Genomic DNA, 10498 nt, shown 5'->3' with positions numbered 1-10498 from the left:
AAATTGCTGTTCATGCGGTCTCACTGCTAGTGAATGCTTGGCACCATGCATCCATACAGTAAATACAGTATAGTCTCCTACCTTCACATACCGTAACATGTCTCTGCCCGTTATTTTAAGCAGGTCTCATGTGGGAGCTATTGAGTGAGTATCAGTCACGGTCCGGATGAATCATGCAAGCACACCATCACATCACCCGGTGCTAAACAGTTTGCTTTTCCACCGTTCCCCTACGCGTCTGTACGGCTTCGTCTGTCGTGGCTCTGTGTCCGATGTATTTTAAGCAATATTTTTCCTGGGAAATGAAACCGGCAGAGGATCTGCGGCAGGTGTGTGTAACCGTCCCTGGGAATTGTGGGAAGGCTGGCTGAATCTAGGCTCGTGTCCTTGTCCATTACCCGTTCTTGATAAGAACCGAAAAGGAAACCGATCCTAAGTGTTACTGCAGGGTTTGCTGCGTTGCTTTGTGTTGTAGATTCATATTTCACGGTGAATAGTGAGTTTCTAACGTCATATGCCTCTGTTCTGGTGAGAATTCATAACTGGTGAAAGAATAGCCCCTTAAATTCTACTATGATCAGAAGAGCAGATTCCTCCGCTCCTGTGACTCGGGTTAACGATGTTGTCTTTCTTTTTGCGGTAGGAACGACAGCTTTAGCTGCCTCCTTGCTCGATCTTTGCTTTCTGTTTGTCACATAATCTGTGTGAGAGTAGCATGATTACAAAACAACTGTGGGCTAACCACTGGTTTATAGCTTTGAGCGTGTCTTTGTGCGTGTGTGCAAGTGTGTATGTGTGCAGTAGACACCCAGACAAGGCTTTAATGAGTTCTGAACCGCAGGGTCAAGAGGTCAGTTTGTGAGGTTTTTCTCTCCTTTTTGTTTTAAATGAAAAAAACAAACAATTTGTACCAGTCCATTCCACAACATCCTCTTAAACAATATTCTCATTTTCCAAAGCAGGCGTAGTAAGTATAAATTACAATACCTTTTTTTGAAAATAATAACAAATAAAAAAATCTTCTAGCCATAACCGAATGTTGAGCAATAATATAAATGTTGTATTATTAATTTTGTGCATAGGTTATAGACATCTGCATGTAAATACAACCTTATTTATCATGTTGTTTATTTTGTTTTGTTTTTGTTTGTTTTTGTTTGGTATTTTTTCATTTGTATATTTGACCAGTTCTGTTCCTACGCTGAGAACAAAGAACTTGAGATGGCCTGCATACACCTTTATTTGTCTCACTCTCTCTCGCTCAGTCTATCTCTCTCTCTCTGCTTTTAATTCACAATATTTAATGTTATTATTGATCACATGTATAGAGGTAACTTTATAACTTCTGTCTGTATAGGTAAGATGAAAATACTGCTATAAACGCCTACTCAGTGCAAATATTTATCTGTTTATTAAAGACATCATGCTGTACAATATCTCTGTTTTAGTATAACTACTCTTTTAGACTTAGTTTGATAGAGGTAGGGTGTGCTGAAAATTTATTTTGTGTTATTCTGATGTGTGGTGCTAGGTAAGTTACTTTCGTGAACAAAACCTTGATTCCTAGAGCTAGGCCACCCTATTCGTCCTATTAATTTCACTCAATATTGATGCATTATTATTAGGACTAAATGAATAATGATAATATTAATAATTATGATAATGAAGCTAATGGTAAAAATTACTATAATACCCAGCGAGTACCTGTATCAGCGTGCTAGTCTTGGGATGAGTCTCTTATTCCTTCTCAATTTAAGATTATTAGCAAAAGCAGTATCTGTTCCTTGGTTTAATGAAAAGGCAGAATTGCAATACATGTGTTTCCACTTTCAGAAAAAAAAGGAAAACCAATGTGTTTGATTTAGTTTTGGCTGAGAAGTCAGTGTTTTTGCCTCTTCTGTTTGTCAGTGGCATTCTTGGTTGTGAAAAACTGCCGGTCAGTCTTGAAGCCCCGGAGCAGTGACAGAGCTCACCTCAAGGGGGAGCTAGAGGGTGCTTAAGGAATATAGTTACCTTCCTATGTGTCAAAATCTGGACATTACTACGGTCCGTACCTCAACCCAGAAAGCTAGCTTTCTCTCAAGTAATAATTCCAATTGAGTCCATTCTGAACGAGTTCTGTCTTGGTAGGCCAGCTTCATTGGCCCTTATTTTCACAACCAGGCGTTTTTAAAGGTAGTCTGTCTTCAAGTCCAACAGGACCTGCATGCGGATGCCTCTATTAAGTGTTAATATACAGAAATATGCTGTACATGAGAGGTTTTATGTCATGTTCTTTTTGTGGCCAATATCAGCCAGAATATGCTCGCAATAACGCAAGACACATTTAGACAGGGTTTCTCTTTCTGTGTTGCAGGATGTATAAATGATATTAGAGTGTTCTAGTTTTATTTCATCTTTTCATAAAACGTGTTTTATATAACTGCTAAGAGCATTGAAATAACCATTTTCCTTTCAGTTTAGTTGATAAAGAACAACGTGTCTGCAGTGTACAGCATACATGTTTTTTCTAGTCAATAAATATAAACAAAACGGGTTAAGCCACACCAAGATTTCTTGAGATCAGATTATCAAGAGTTGAGACTTACTTTGAGTAAATTCTGGTTGACATTTGCTCATAAAAGGAGATGAAATTCACTTCACACCTAGGTTTTGGATGTCTGAAAAAAACAGTAGACAATCCTTTTTTGGTGTGTTTGTTTTACGCTGAATGAAATGTATTTTATCTAATACAGGAAATTGACTTATGAATTGTATTTTTTGAGTATTCAAATGTGTCTGTATATGCCTACAAGCCCATTTGCATCTCTTTAACCTTGTTTTTATTAAATATGAGATTGAAGGGTTCTGTATTAAAGCAACAAAAAATGAGGAATTCTAAAGCCAGGATTGGGGTTGTCACAAATTTTTATGTAACATGTTTGCTACTGATCTTAAAATGGGGACAAATGATTCATGTTAACTTTTTAAATCCTGCTCTTTTAAATTCTCTTTAGGAGTAGTGTCTTCACACAACGGTAGCTTTGCTCCTTCTTGTCTGATTCTTAAATATAAAAAAAAAAGTATTTTGATTCATTTTTGTAAATACGACTGTAAAGAAAATAAGAAATTTAATGTTGTCTTTTAAATACTTTTCATTCTAATATGAATGTTGTTATATTGTACTTAGAAACTGTACCTTTAATATTACCTTTATTAAAAGTGCATGGGACACATCGGTTTGAGATGTGCTCTGTGTGCCGTTAGCCCAGAATAAAAATTACAGCTTGTAATGGACTCTTCACACTCTGTCTCTTTCATTGGTGTCGGCCTGCCTTTCATTCACGTTTGTAAAACATAACAGCACATTTCGTGGCCTAATGGGCTTTTAATATGTCACCTTTCATTGGTGTGGGTCTAGCTTGGTTTGTCCTCTTACCAATTGTAAGTACATATTGTCGCCTTGCAGTTCTGTAGTATGGTTAATTCACTCATTAGCACTGATGTTCAACTCCCTAGAGGGGAAAAGAGTGAGTGTCATTATTACTTGTGCCGTAACTTGTCTATTTCACACATTTTGTTATTGAACATCCAAGCAAGATGAGTACATGTACAGATAAGTAGCATTTAATGCAGCTGTGCTATGGGTCTGTAAACCTATATTGGGCTATGCTTATTTTTGTGTTGTGTGTAAGCATATTCTAATTTTAGCCATAGTGAACACATTGGGGTTTTTTTTTTAATCTAGGTTTTTGCAGATTCTGTTTTCATTTCATTCACTATTGAAAAAATATTTGTAAACTGCTATAGTGTATTAAATCGAGCAGTTATGTTATGCCCCAAGGCCTCTATACAGTGTCATAAACTGTGATCTGCTTTGGATAAAAGCGTCAGCTAAATAACATGTGATCTGGAAAGATTTCAATTGGTTGAAATCGTAATCATTGAACAGCAGTAAAAATGTAGGCCCTGAAATGAGAGGATTTGTTTGGCAATAACAGCTGAAAGAAGTGGTTCACTGAGGTGAATTACACATGGACAAATTCATATTTGAGTGAAAAGAAATGACCTGGCCCCTCAGTTCAGAGGTGTTATGTATTTATTTATTTGGGGTTTGAAACCAGAAATGCTTCAAAAAGTCTGGTCTCTAAGATAAAATACCTTGACAAATTAGTTCTCAGTCAGCTCTCTACCTGTAGTGAATGCAGAGAAACAGCCCCACTTATCAGCACAGCCTCCTGCTTTATTAAAGACTACAATAGCTGAATGGTCTTCCACTTGCTTCAGGGACAGTGTTGTTGTTTGTATCTTTTCTAATGTAGCTAAACTGAAACAGTCAAATTACCTGGCCAATTCAATTGTAGTTCTTCAAAAATGAGGAAGGGTAGATGTGTGCATCATTATGACACCTCTACCAAAATTACTACTTTGCCTTAGGCAGCCACACAGATAAAATTATGTCAGATCAGTTATGCCTTTTCTGTTACATGCACTAAATGTTGTTTTGCTGGCAAATGTTTCAAAGGCCTGGCATGCATTTAACCTCTTCCCTTCTACAAGAGCAGTGTGAAGTGTTTGTGCACAAATATTCAGTAAGATGATTAAGACTGTGCTTCTACCCCAAGGCCCATCCAATCTGACTGGCCCTTCTGAGACTGGAGAATATGTTTTAATTGTCAACGTCCCTTGTAGTGAAGGTTTAAGCATAGCGGAATGTATGGTTTTTGAGATTTAGACTACTCGTGTCCTCTACAGGGGTCAATTTCCAAGCCTTAGGAGTATATGCATCCTCTCACTTGAAATGGAGACCTGCAAAACACTGAATATTTGCTTGTCAAGACTAGTATGTGTACTCGACAGCATGATTTGTAATATATTTCATATATATTTTCAGTGTGAACATGGATTTCTTTCTTCCACATACTGATTTAATGCTGTTCATACATATATCCACCAGAGGGCATAATAGTATTTTGCTTCAATGAAACAGTGTTTTTATACTGCACTGATGTAATTCAGAATCATTTATTATTTAGATTTAAGAAGTATTGAAATTATGACATGGCTCATGGCAAATTAATACATTATATGCAGCATGGCAGCATGTCAGGCGTGAGCCCAGCAAAAGCTGGAATCTAGATATCTAGGGTGGATCTAGGTTAAGAGATATTTTGACTTAAATGGGCGAGGTTAATGGCAATGTAGCTCAGGTTTTACCCAGATATATCCTGACCATATCCTATTCCACTGAAAAACGTTCACTTTTCAACCAAATATAGCTGGGTTTTTCGCCTGAATGCCAAGATGGCATTTCACCAACTTTTCACCACAAAAATGTTAACTGGGAGAAGCCTCTGACTGATGCCGCATCTGTAACTGTAGGTTACAGTTAAATCATCCGAGGCACTGCAAGTACCCTCAATAATTATACATAAAACAAAATGCTAAAACTATTGAATTTCTGTTAAATCTTTATTTTATTTTTTTGTAATTGTAATTGCAATATTCAGCCACAGGGTGGTGCAAAAACATTTTGTCAGTTTCACCAATCTGCGACATGGGGCGGAGGCCACAAGTATTTATATCCTGAACCAACTAGCAATATTCTGCTTCTGGTTTCATTAGTATACATTACTGCATAGGCTGTGACTGCAGGCAAGGTTCAGCACAATCAAACACACCCACAAACACACTCACAAACACCATATCCCACCGGCACAATACCTACAGATGTACATCTGTTTGCTTTTCTTCACTCTCTACAGCTAGTAACCTCTCCCCTCGTCATTTCTTTACCTGACTAATTATGTTGTTAAGTTTTCCCCAATGAATGGAAAGGGAGTACTGCTCTCACCAAATATCATTGTATCTTAAATTATGGTGTATCACTGTAGCAAAATGAGTCATAATTCCTTAACTTAAAAGGGAGTTTCCTGTTGCCCTCCAGGCCCGAGTCATATGGGTTTTCAGGGGAATGTGGTGGGTTATGCAATGTTTCTAAGTTTCCATGGTGATTTGCACATTCTCAGACTGGGTCTGGTGCTCTGGGCCTGTTACGCCCACAGGTCACCTGACATCTCCCTGCTGCACAGCCAAATCACTGTGAGATCATTACAAGGGCTTCTATAAACAACAGACAGAGATTACTCTCTCTCACTCTCTTATCAATTGCTTTTTTCAAGTTTAAATCTATTGACATTATCAAAATAAATGAGTATACATACAGTACATACTGTATATGCATTGTGATACTTTATATTATAATTGACACAAGAAAAAACAGTAAGCATCTATTTCCTTACAATATAAGTAAGAAACATTTTGTAGGGTCTTGTAGCATAGCTTGTATGTACAGTGGAATTCTTTATTATTCTTAGATCCTATTACCAGCTGTAGGTAAAGAAATCAGTCATGAAAAATGTTGGACAATGAGGATCCAGAGGAAGCAATGTCGCTGCTTCATACTAAATGATCAATTTGGGCATAGTGATTGATAACTTATGAATAAAAGAGACAAAGTAACAAGACAAAAATATTATGAATTGAAACTCAATCGCTTAATTTAAGAGTGTCAATGCCTGCTGTTTTTTGTCAGCAGAAATGATTTGTGTGCTCTTTCTGTTCTTAAAAGTGACATTCTGTAGAAGTTGATAGGGGCCACACAGAGGGGTGTCCAGACTCAGGTTCGGGAATTTGTTTAAATCTTTTGACAGGACAAAGATATGAATTATATCTTATCCTGTTTAGGCGATGAACCCTCCGTGAGCCTAAGCCATCTTTTTTCAACCGTCTCTTCTGCTGTTCGCACTCCTCCTTTGCGCCTTCGTTCCACCTCTCCATGTGAAATATGCAGTGGGGGATTCTCGAGGTACAGCTGCAGCATTCTTGAACGCTCTCCAAGTACTCCAGCCTGCCCACACTGTGCTCAGCACTCTCAATGCTCTAACACTGACTGCTTGACAGGTCGACTTACAGCAAAGTGCTAAACGGGAGGCTATGTACAGGTAACGTTAGAACCCGATTACTAGATTTACTAAAGTAGCTTCACAACCTCTGTGTGTGTCATACCCAGAATGCACTTCTGCAAGATTTAGTGCCGTTTACGCTGTGTTACGAGAAAGAATGCATCATAATTGGCCCTATCGTCACCTATTCTAATCAATGGCATTGTGAAGAATACATTCTGAGAATGGGTTAGAATGCAGTGGGTAAAGATGACTTTCCTGTCATTGACTTCCAAAAAAAAAAAAAGAACTCAAAAGCTATCACTGTTACTTTGGTGATGACCTTCTAAATTGCTTGATCACATTTATTAACAAATGATTCTTAATGTCACAAAATAATATTTATTTTGTGCCCCACTATAATACGCTTATACTGTTTAAGACTTGATGATGCACGTGATCAAAGAACAATGAGAACTTGCAAAGAATGTAGTTTCAAAGTTATCTTGACATGTTTTATGTTCAGTACTAAGCATCAAAGTATAAGATTAAACATGCAGTCGCAACTGCCCTGTCCTTATTTTGACCTATGGGCTGGCTCATGTTCATTCTGCTCCAGAAATTTCATGTACAGTTTTTCCCAGGACTTACAGGTCCAGACTATCATCTTACAGGTCCAGAACAGCTCCTAAAATCTGCACAGTAATGAGATATATTCCTCAAAATTCACTGCTTTATCAACAGTTGGGAGGTAGTGAATGTAGTATCTTTGGCTCATTTTCATACACTGTGGAAACAGCCAAAGAATGTTTCAATGTGGTTTCAAAGCTTGTGATAGCCAAAGCCCAAAAAAAAGAGCCATTCAATATCTAGTGAGTATCTACTGTGGTGACCAGCAGTTGAGGGACTAGTAATGATAATATGTCATAGTAATCACAAAAGAGTATTAAGCCTGAATAGTATTCAGGGGGTCTTCTGTGTTATACTTGTGTGTGAGGGAGAGGAAAAGGCGTGGTCAACTTCATTGTTATGTTCCTTCCTGTAAGCTCCACTCAAAGATGAACTGTGTCCAAATGTCTTCCCTGCTGAAAAAAAAACAGCTGGGAAGGCATTTGAAACAGCTGGAAGCTGGTTGACCAGTTAGTCTAGCTCTGTATTTAACATGGTTTGACCAGCTCAAGCTATGTTTTGAAACAGCTGGTAGCTGCTATTTCAAGCTGGTCATGGCTTGATTTTAACTCAGGGTTGACCAGTGAAAGGCTTGCAGAGGCTTGGAATGAATGAAGGTTGCCAGTCCATCGCAGGGCACACACACCATTCACTCACACACTCATACCCACAGGCAATTTAGACTCTCCAATCAGCCTAACCTGCATGTCTTTGGACTGTGGGAGGAAACCAGAGTACCCGGAGGAAACCCACGCAAACAGGGGGAGAACATGCAAACTCCACACAGAGAGGCCCCCGGCCAACCGGGATTCGAACCCAGGACCTCCTTGCTATGAGGCGGCAGTGCTACCCACTGCACCATCCGTGCCGCCTGATTTGCATGTCTCAATGTCAAATTCAGGTTTAAATGTTTAAAACTTTTTTTTAAAGATCATGTGTCTTACGTTATTTGGAGGCTAGCCGGCTATCAGCTGCATTTGTGGCTGCAAGTTAATGTTGCATGAAATAGAGACAACCTGATTTCAATTCGATAAAGGGCCTAATGCCAATCCTTTGTATGAATTGAAGTATTTGATTCAATTCAATTTCATTTGAATTTAATTTAGTTTAGTTCAATTGCGGGTGTATCCCTGAAAATACGTCAGCCCAGGAATGAGGACAGTCTCACACAGCAGCTGGGTAAGTGCAGTGGCACTGTGGCAAGTCTCTTGGTGAAACATGGATCTGTTTCCTCAGAAAACTGCTGTTCCCTGCCACATGGGAAAAACCTGCCAATCTATTGCAATTCTTGCTAGGAGTGTACCTTGAAAATCAATAAACCTGCTCCTGATGTGATCTAGATAAGTTACTGGTTGTCAGTCAATCAACAGTGAAGCAATGTGAGGTATTTCACTAGCAGTATGATGAAACAGAGAGCAACAGCTCCTTCATAAACAATTGTGGGGTTGGCTTGAGTTGTGTTGAAAACTTATTCTGGCAGGAGTTTTTTTGACAGGCTTTTGATAATGATTTAATTCCATTTCAATCATTGTATTGTGATCAACTTTAATTCTTCAATATGGGAATGTTTTTTTTTTAAACAGTGTGCAGAATCTGATGAAGTCCCACTTTGTAGCAAAAGAGTAAAGTGGGAGTTACAGACACACTCTTATCCATCTAAACCCGCCTCTGGACATCTGGATCTCCCTGATGACTGTGGAGTGTGGGTCCAACCTAGGCAGAACTGGACAATTGTGTGGTTAAATTTTGAGAACTGGCATCTGTCTTTATTACCAGTTTGTGAATGAAGTAGTCTGATGATAAGTAAGAGGATGAATATTAATTGTAGAAACGCTGAATCATGGAAAGTATTCAGACAAACTATATTTATAAAATGTATCTGACGCAAAAAAGGATGACCACTTCGGGGAAAGGAAAAAAAAATACTGGCACAAAGTCAAACGGCGCCAGTGTTATTTTGCATTAAATGCTGCAAAGCTGTCCGCATCACGGCTCTTTTTAAAAACAGGCCTTCTCGACAGCCATATTGTCTCCTGTATAAGCTCGAGGTGTTCCTATTGAATCCAGTCACACTCTAAGACTGTGAACGACTATTCACAGTCTTGGAGTGCAAGAAAAGACATTCCCACTAATCTCTCAGCATCTCCAAACATGAAGTACTCCATTTGAAAAGCATGGATGTCTACCAAGCATTGTATGTGGCTGTCATACGTGTACTGTAACCAAAACACAGCACAATGCGAGGACCAAGATTTCAACAACTTTAAAGAGCATTCTTTCAGGATGTGTTCACTGAGCTGATTTATGATGGTGATACTCCCTTTTCTTTGCGTAGGTAACATTTGGAGCAAAAACGAATGTATCTTGCACAGATATGCTATGCTGTTCAATTCAATTAGAACACTCCTCAAGTCACTGTCCTGCTAAATTCATTTTCTTACAGTTTTTTTTACAATCACTAACACATGACACTAATTTCAGTGTAATTTCAGTTTTTCAAAACTGTAGACACAAAACTCAAAACGGATAATCAAAATGAATTTTTCTAAACTCTAAACACTTTTTTCAATTGCTTGGATACAATATACATAAACCAAAAATCATTTGATCACTGAACTAAATCACTTGTTTACAATGACTCAACTTAACTTTCAAGGTATTAGCATTTCAAAATGAAATACACACATTACATTTGAAAATATTGTCTTTTCATTCATTACATCTCAATTTAATGTATCTAACTACCAATGTATCCAATGTATTTTTACAGTTTTTTACAATCTCTTGGACACTAATTACTGTGTTTTCGTAACATTACTCTGAAAACATAGTTTTATGGAAACAGATTACTTGTAACAACATTCCATGTTTAGATCATGAATGTTTTAGGATAAATTAATCGATTT

This window comes from Conger conger, chromosome 15, assembly GCF_963514075.1.
Source record: "Conger conger chromosome 15, fConCon1.1, whole genome shotgun sequence".
Taxonomy (NCBI): domain Eukaryota; kingdom Metazoa; phylum Chordata; class Actinopteri; order Anguilliformes; family Congridae; genus Conger; species Conger conger.
The sequence above is the reverse complement of the archived record's forward strand: the minus strand, read 5'-3'. Positions refer to the sequence as shown.